The sequence below is a fragment of the Podarcis gaigeae genome (genome assembly GCF_964106915.1).
Source record: "Podarcis gaigeae genome assembly, chromosome: 5".
Lineage (NCBI taxonomy): Eukaryota > Metazoa > Chordata > Lepidosauria > Squamata > Lacertidae > Podarcis > Podarcis gaigeae.
In genome coordinates this window covers 92,672,047-92,681,307 of record NC_139681.1, presented here as the reverse complement: position 1 = coordinate 92,681,307, position 9,261 = coordinate 92,672,047, and the positions used below count along the sequence as shown (strand labels likewise).

General features: G+C 53.4%; 1 long non-coding RNA gene across 1 annotated transcript; it reads left to right on the top strand.

Moving 5' to 3' along the window:
* Window positions 1–454: 454 nt before the first annotated feature.
* On the top strand, window positions 455–4,911 carry LOC310845295. The gene is made up of 2 exons (XR_014564624.1): window positions 455–2,721; window positions 4,856–4,911. It is a non-coding gene; the product is annotated as an uncharacterized lncRNA (long non-coding RNA).
* Window positions 4,912–9,261: the final 4,350 nt, after the last annotated feature.

Sequence of the window (9,261 nt, the reverse complement as noted above, 5' to 3'; positions counted from 1 at the left end):
CAAGGTTCCTCCCACCATTCCTTAATCATGATAAGGGTCTGGGGAAGGATTTGGCCTGCCTGGGCGTTCGGGGCGATCAGGATAAAAGGGGTCGTGGAAACCTCCAAGGATCAAATCCTATAGTATGCAAATAGAACCCTTCTAGTCCTGCGGGGTGACTATATCCTTGGTGGGTGGAGGGCAAACACAAGCCCCACGGGGAAGGAACCCAAGGTTGGTAGATTACCACACACCCACAAGAGTAGGTGGCAGCATTGACACGGCCAGCACTTGGTGTCAAAATACCCATGGGCGCTTCCTCACACCAAATAATACACACTAGAGTTCTTTCGGAATTTAAAACATTATCAGGTGGTGTTACTCGAACTGCAGGCACGTTGGGAGCGCTGCCGGCGGGCGCTCCTCCCATTCACTTCTTCAGCCGTGCCTAGAGGTCCGGAGTGATACCAGCAGAGCGGTCGTCCGCTGGGCGCCTGAAGATGGTCAGCCAGAGGGGGTCCTCGGGATGTGGGGACACAGTCCAATCAGAGACTACTTTCTTCACTCGAGTGTGGTGGACCCAAGGGGTAACGCCAGCAACCTTCACAGCAGTGGGTGTAGAGAGGAGAACAGTGTAGGGTCCCTTCCAGCACGGTTGCAGCAGGATTTGGGCCCAGTCTTTCACCCACACTTCATCACCTGGGTTGAACTGGTGCAAGGACTCGACTAAAATGCAAGGAGTCCGAGCTTGGGCCCACCTATTGAGAGAGAGAAAAACTTGGGAGAGTGACTGTACATAATTATTCAACTCCACATCTTGAACAGGGATAGGTGAAAGCATGCGCACATAAGGAACCGGTCTTCCAAACATCACTTCAAAGGGTGACAAGTGAGTACGTTTCGATGGGAGACTACGGACTCTAAGCAAAGTCAAGGGCAACATGGACACCCAATTAGACCCTGTTTCTTGGGTCAATTTGGACAGTTGATTTTTCAAAGTCCTATTCATTCTTTTCACCTTCCCAGAACTTTGGGGTCTATATGCAGTATGTAATTTCCAGTTTATTTGCATTATTTTTGCTAATTCCTGTAAAACTGAATGCACGAACGCTGGGCCATTATCTGATCCTATAGAGCGGGGCAAACCATAGCGGGGAATGATTTCCCGCAGCAGACATCTAGTGACTTCAGGTGACCGCTCAGTCTTAGTGGGCCATGCCTCAACCCATCCTGTGTACGTACATACTGCCACAAGCAAATAATGATACAATCCACATCGAGGTAATTCAGTAAAGTCCACAACAAGGTCCTCCATGGGTGCCGTCCCACTGTGCTGAACTCCTGGTGGAGCCAAGTGTCCAGTTCTAGGGTTGTTCCTTTGGCACAACATGCATTTCCTGGAAGCTTGGGCAGCCAGTTGGTAAAGGTTGGCCACATAAAAACACTTTTCCAGCTGCTTGGTCGTGGCATCAGGTCCCACATGGGTGGACTCATGGTACCGCTGAATTACTTGCCGGGATAATGATCCTGGGATCCATATCCGGTCATCAGGGGTGAGATACCATCCTTCTTTAGAGAGCCTTAGCTCCTCAGCGTCTGCGGTAGCCACCTCATGGGCAGAGTACCTTGGTTTCAAGGTGCTATCCAGAATTTCTTCTGGTACCAGAGCCCTAATGAAAGGTGTTGGGGATGAACCCCGGGCTGCTTCCTTTGCTACCCGGTCAGCCAGGCGGTTTCCCCTGGCCTCTTCACTAGGTCCAGTTTTGTGTCCATAACAGTGTATCACTGCCACTGCTTCAGGTTCCCAGACAGCGTCCAGAAGGTCTAAGAGCGCCTGAGGGTGCGCCACTTGACCCCCTCTGGAGGTGAGCAGACCTCTTTCCTTCCACAGTGCCCCGTGGGCATGCAGGGTGAGGAAAGCGTACTTTGAGTCAGTATAAATATTGATCTTTTCCCCTTTTGCTAGGCACAGGGCTCTGGTAAGTGCCGTTATTTCAGCCAGTTGGGCTGAGGTTCCCAGTGGGAGTGAACTGGCCTCGACCATGTTGTTTTCAAGGGCTACCACTGCATATCCTGCCTTTCGCTGTCCAGCCTCAACAAAGCTGCTTCCATCCACAAACCATGAAGGCCAATGTGGGTTTGCCTCATCCTTAAGGTCAGGCCTGCTGGAATACACTTCATCCATGACCTCTACACAATCATGGGTCGGTCCCTCACCTTCTCCTACCGGTAATAAGGTAGCTGGGTTAAGGGCTGTGGTAACCTGAAACTTCAGGCGTGGATGTAATAACAGCATCTGGCACTTCCTCATTTTTGCTTGTGATAGGAAATAGGTGCCTTTCATGTCAAGTAAGGCTGGGACTGCGTGTGGAGTCACACAAGTGGTGTCTTGTCCGAACGTGAATTTATCTGCCTTTGTGAGTAGGGTGGCCGCTGCCACAACCGCTCTCATACAGGGGGGCAACCCTTGTTCTGGTGAGGTTAGCCTCTCTGACAGGTATGCAACGGGTTGCTGCCAATTTCCCAGCTTCTGGCATAAAACTCCCTTGGCTACCCCCTGGTCTTCATCTATGAACAGGGTAAAAGGCTTCTCGGGGTTTGGGATGCCAAGCGCTGGGGCTTGTTGTAATGCCACTTTGAGATCCTGAAAAGCCTGCTGCTGTTCCCTGCCCCATATAAAAGGATCCTTCTCTGTTCCCCTAGTTGACTCATGCAGGGGCCGAGCAATGCTGCTGTAGTTAGGTATCCATATCCTACAGAACCCTGCGGATCCCAGAAAACCACGTAGCTCCCTGTGGTTCTTTGGTTCTGGTATTTGGATAATAACCTGTTTTCTTTCCTCCCTTAGAGTTCGCTGTTGGTGAGAGATGTCAAAACCAAGGTATTTTACAGTTGGTTGACATATCTGCGCCTTCTTCTTGGATACCCGGTATCCAGCCTCGGCCAGGTGGTTTAACAAGTCCTTGGTGGCTTTCATGCATGTTGTTTTGTCCAAACACGCCAATAAAAGGTCATCTGAGTACTGCAGTAAGACCCTAGTTGGGGAGGTGGGGAAGTTAGCCAAATCTGAGGCCAATGCCACCCCAAAAAGGGTTGGGGAATTCTTGAACCCCTGTGGGAGTCTAGTCCAGGTGTATTGAACTTTAGTGCCAGTCCCTGGGTCAGTCCATTGAAATGCGAATAAAGGCTGACTTTCTTCTGCTAATCTGCAGCAGAAAAATGCATCTTTTAAATCCAGCACTGTGAAGCACCGAGCTGTTGGTGGAATAAGGCTCAATAATGTGTATGGGTTTGGCACATTTGGATGGAGCGTTTCCACGGCCTGATTCACCAGCCTCAAATCCTGGACTGGTCTGTATGCTCCTCCCTCCTTCTTTACAGGGAGTAAGGGGGTGTTCCACTGTGACTGGCATGGTTTCAGAATGCCATACTGAAGAAGCCGAGCTAGATGGGTCCATACTCCCTCTGCTGCCGCCCTCGGGATAGGATATTGGTTCACAGCTACTGGGTTGGCAAATGGCTTTGGCTTTACAATTATTGGAGGTATATTTTTGGCCATGCCGGGGGGGTTGTCCTCTGCCCACACTTCAGGGTTTACCTCATTGAGGAGTTCATCAGGGACAATTCCCTCTTCTTCTTCTACCATCATGAGGCGCCAATGTTCCCTCAATGGTACCTCTAGGGCCCACTCTCCGATGGGCCCAGTGGACATGGCAACTTCCCCAGATGGGTTGAAGAAAATTTGAGCTTGTAGTTTTGCCAATAAGTCTCAGCCCAGCAATGGGATGGGGCATTCCGGAATGTACAAGAATTTATGTTGTACTACCTGGCCTCCTAATTTACAAGTTACAGGCTGTAGAAAGGGGGCTTTTTGTGATTTCCCAGTTGCCCCAATTACACTGATTGTTTTGGTGGTAGGCTTAGTCATGGGGATTGGGACGACAGAGTAAGCCGCTCCTGTGTCCACTAAAAAAGGCATCATTTGGTTCCCTGCTTGTATCTTGACCATGGGCTCACGGGAACCTATATCAGCTGGGCCCGGTCTGTCCTAATAAGTCTCTTCATCTTCCCTCAGGCTCATGGCTCCCGGCTGCCGCTGCGGTGGTGGCATCCATGGAGGCCCTTGGCCTCTTCCTCTACCCCTCCCTTGATTCCCAGGAGCCCAGGGTCTTGGACCTGGGCCTGGTGTAGCCTGGGCGGGTTCAGATATCCTAGCTCCTCGTCCCCTGGCTTCTTGTTGTGCTTGCGGGCACTCCCGTTTCCAGTGCCCTTCCTGCCGGCAGATCGCGCATTGGTTCCGTCCCAAGCGATTTCGCCCTCCTCCCCGGGTTGCTTCTCCTCCCAAAGGACCGCTAGTCCGTAGCGCCATTAACTTCCTAGCTTGGTATTTCTCTTTCTTTTTCTGAGCTTCCTCCTCTCTCTGGTTATAAGTAGTCTGTGCTATTTCTAACATCCACTCCAAAGAATGTCCCATGAACCCTTCATTCTTCTGGATTTTTCGGCGAATATCGGAAGCTGCCTGGGCTACGAAGGCGGCCTTCAAAATGGGGGCATTTGCTCCGTCATCTGGGTCCAGGGGAGTATACTGTCTATATGCCTCTTTCAGTCTTTCTAAATATGCTCCAGGTGGCTCTTCAGGCTTCTGAATTACTTCCCTAACTCTCATCAAATTAGTAGGCTTCCGGGAGGCCCGCCTCATCCCAGTCAATACATGTTGGCGGTACGTATTTAAAGAATTTTGGCCTCCCACTTCTTGGTAATCCCAGTTAGGGGTTTCTCGGGGTTAGGCAATATTTATGGCCACCTCACCCAGGTTTTGAGCCCGCAAATGCGCTCTTGCCTCAGTGTGGACTCTCCTAGTTTCTTCTGTAGTTAGTAGTGAGTCCAGGAGGTATTGTACATCATCATAAGTGGGATTATAGGTTTTAAAAATCCCTTCAAACAATTTTATAATTTTCGCTGGGTTCTCCTCAAAAGAGGGGTTCTGATTGCGCCAATTACATATGAAATATACTCAGAGTCGCAAAGTGATTTCATGCTCTTTATTCAGCTCATAGTGGTGAGGAGGAATGAATGAATGTCCCCTCAAAGTATCTGCTTTATATACATTATTTACACAATGGGCTGCACATGATTGGCTAATTCTGGAATTCTACTGTAAGCCAATCAGGTTGTGGATTCACTTATCTCTGGAGCATGATTGGGTGGTTCCTGCCAACCAATCATATTGCTGCATTGTTCTAAGACCAATCAGACTGCTGCATTCTGAATCCTATTGTTCTGGGACCAATCAGACTGCTGCCTTTTGGAGCCTATTGTTCTAGGACCAATCAGACTGCTGCAGTTTGGATCCTATTCAACTCAGTACATAACACCCCTCCCCTCTAAGTTCCAGTCCTGCCCGGGAGGTCGCATTCATAGTCCTCGAGGTACGCCGGCGGCCTACGTGTGCGTTGTGGCCTGGGGTGTTCCCTGGTCCGGGGTTCAGGTTCTGGCTCGTGTTCCAAGGATGCTGGCTGTGATGGGGCTGTTTGGTCTGGCGCAACCGGCTCGCTCAGTCGTGGTTCTGGTTCCGGTGTCCTTTCGGCCTCACGGGTCCTCTCTGTATTTACTGATTCTGCCTCTCCTGCTTGCCCCTGCTGCTCTATGGGCCTCACTGCCCCACTGTTCCCTTGGGACTCCTCTGACCTGTCCTCTTCCTCCTGGTTTTCTCCCGGGAATCGTCGCCGTATCTGGTCGCAGTGGCGGCGCCAGCATTGCCCCCCATCCGTTAGCACCTCATACGACACGGGGCCAGTGACCCTGGTGACTGTGGCAGGTACCCATGCTGGGCCTGCCCCAAAATTCTTTGCGTACACTGGGTCCTGGGCCTTGAAGGTCCGGGGGTTCCTGCCTTCCCCCACCACTACCTCATCCTGAGCTCTATCGGGATGAAGGCGGTCCAATCTGATTGCAAGGCGCCGACCCATTAGTAGTTCAGCGGGGCTCCGGCCAGTTGTTGAGCTGGGGGTGCTGTGCTGTGCTAAGAGGAATGTGGCAAGGCGGTACTCCCAATCCCCTTGCGTCATGCGGCGAAGGGTGTCCTTGGTGGTCCGCACCATGCGTTCTGCTTGGCCATTGGTGGCAGGGTGGAATGGCGCCGAACGGATGTGGCGGATGGCGTTCTGCGCTGTGAAGGTTTGGAATTCTCCTGACGTAAATGCAGTCCCATTGTCTGAGACGAGAGTGTCAGGGAGCCCGTGGGTTGCAAAGAGCCTGCGTAGTACCCGGATGGCTGCGGATGTAGAAGTGGACGGTACCAGTGCAACTTCCAGCCATTTGGTGTAGGAGTCCACCACTATGAAGAATGTTTTCCCCTGAAAGGGGCCAGCGAAGTCCACATGTAGGCGTGACCATGGTGCTCGGGCAGACTCCCAGGACTGGACTGGGGCCCTTGGGGGATCTGGGCGGGATTCTTGGCAGGCCTGGCAGTGTTTGACCCAGGCCTCTATCTCTCCGTCGATCCCTGGCCACCACACATAACTCCTGGCCAGGGCCTTCATTCTTACTACCCCTGGGTGTGTCTCATGTAGGGCTGTGAGGACCCTTTTGCGGAGGGGCTGGGGAACAACAACCCTGCTTCCCCATAACAGGCACCCCTTGTGGGCTGACAGTTCATGTTTGCGGGTTGTGTAGCCGGCGAATTCTGGCCCGGGGCTGCTGCTGGGCCATCCCCTCCACACCCAGTCCAGGACCCGGGAGATGACCCTATCTTTCTTGGAATGGTGTGCAACTTCTTGTGCCTGAATGGGGCGGTCAGGAAGCAGCTCCAGGCTCATAACCTCTTGTGCAGGTGCTGGGTCGGGGCCTGTTTCTGGTAGTGGTAGCCTGCTGAGGGCGTCCGCATGGCCCATCGCCTTCCCCGGGCGGTGAATCAGTGCATACTGGTAGCTGGCAAGGAAAATTGACCACCTGAGGACACGAGGAGACAGCACTTGGGGGGTCTGCTTTTCAGGAGCAAACAAGCCAAGCAACGGCTTGTGGTCAGTCACCACGGTGAAGGGCCGCCCGTACAAGAAATCATGGAATTTTTTTACTCCCTTCACGATTGCGAGCCCCTCCTTGTCTATTTGCGAGTAGTTCCGCTCGGTTGCGTTGAGTGTCTGGGAAAAGTATGCTACCGGTACCTCTCTCCCATCCGGGAGTTGGTGTCCCAGGACAGCGCCAATGCCATAGGGCGAGGCGTCGCATGCTAGCACCACCGGCAGCCTCTCGTCGAAGTGTGCCAAGACCGAGTTTGAGACAAGCAGGTCCTTGACTGCCTGGAATGCAGCCTCCTGGCGCTGGCCCCACACCCAAGGGGCCCGCTTGTCCAGGAGTCTGTGTAGGGGCTCCGCTACCGCCGCTTTGTGGGGAAGGAAGGAATGGTAAAAGTTCAATAGTCCCAAGAAGGCCTGAAGTTCAGTCTTGCTCTTGGGTGCTGGGGCATCACAAATGGCCCGTACCTTGTCCCCAGTTGGGTGGACCCCTTCTGCGTCCACCATAAATCCCAGAAAGTCCACCTGAGGCACTCCTAGTAGACATTTTTCCCGCTTCACCTTGAGACCCGCCATCTGGAAACGGTGCAGAACGGTGCGGAGGCGGTCCTCAAACTCCTCTGGTGTGGGCCCGGCAATCAACACATCATCGAAGAAGGGGGTGACGCCAGGAATCCCTTTAAGGAGCGAGTCTATTAGATTCTGGAATATGCCTGGTGCCACACTGACACCGAATTGCAGCCGCTTTACCCTGAACGCCCCTCTGTGCGTCACAATTGTCTGTGCCTCTGCTGTGGCCTCATCTACTGGAAGCTGTTGATATGCTTGGGCCAAGTCCAGCTTGCCAAAAATTTTCGACCCAGCCAGGGTGGCAAGGACATGGCTGACCACTGGCACTGGGTATGCATGGGCCGTGAGGGCCTTGTTTATGGTACATTTGTAGTCTGCGCAGATGCGGACTGAACCATTAGGCTTGACGGGTGTGACGATTGGGGTTTCCCAGGGGGCATTAGGCACCGGCTCCAGCACTCCTTGCTCCACAAGTCGGTCCAATTCCTCGTCTATACGGGGTTTCAGGGCGAACGGGACCCGGCGGGCCTTTAGCCTGACCGGTCGTACTGCGGGGTCAAGCTGTAGAGCAATGGGGGGGCCCGTATACTGTCCCAATTTCCCATCGAAAACCTCTGGAAATTCCTTGCATATGGCATCCGCGTCCACTTGTAAGGTAGTGTGGTTCACCCCGGTGATGGCTAGTCCCAGTGGTCCAAACCATGCCAATCCCAGTAAGCTAATGTAGGGGCCCTTGACCACAAGCAAGTCCAGTTGCCGCGTTCGCCCTCGGTATTGCACCCTGAAGGTCCCCACCCCCATTGTGGGGACCTTACGTTTCTGGAAGTCCCGGAGGGTGAATGGGGCCGGCCTGAGTTTGGGACCCCCAGTAGGACACAGTTTCCTTAAGGTCCTTGCCGAGATTATGGATAGATTTGAACCCGTGTCAAGCTCCATGCGGCATGGGGCCCCCTCTATCCGTACCTCTACATAAATTTTCTCTATGTTGGGGTAGGGCAACTGGTATACCTGGACGTCCGTGAGCTCCGTCGAGTTGCCTTGGTGCGTTGGGCCCCGGGACCTGGGGCTCTTGGATTGGTCATCTGATGCCTGGCGTCGGGTGGGCCGAGCCCGACACACCCGGGCGATGTGTCCCAATTTTCTGCACTGCCTGCACTCTACGTTGCGGAAACGGCAGGTCCTCCTCTCGTGACTTTCCCCGCAGCTTGCGCAGTTCCCTCCTTCTCGTCGAGGCAGCTGTGGTATGTGGGCTGCTTGAGTGTGCTGCTGTACTCGGTGCACTTCCTCCCTGTCAGCTCCTGAGTCGTCGGTGAGGTCTTCGTGGTGAACCCTCGATTGGGATGGCAGGCTCGGCCGTGCCTCTTGTGTCGACCTCTTGGCAGCTTCCGTTGCCAGGGCCTCTTCCAGAGCGACCTGGAACGTTAGGTCCTTCTTAGCGTAGAGGCGTTGTTGCAGCTTCTCATCCTTCAGGCCACCGACGAGGCGGTCCCGAAGCATGTTCTCCAGCTCTGAGAAGTTGCAAAACCGGGCGGCTTGGCGGAGAGAGGTCACAAACCCAGTTATGGTTTCCCCAGGGGCTTGCCGCTTTGCGTAGAAGGCATTTCGACGAGCCACCACTGAGGGCTGTGGCGAAAAGTGCCCCTTAAGCTGTTCCATTATTGTTTTGTATGGAACAGTAGCGACATCTTCAGGCGCA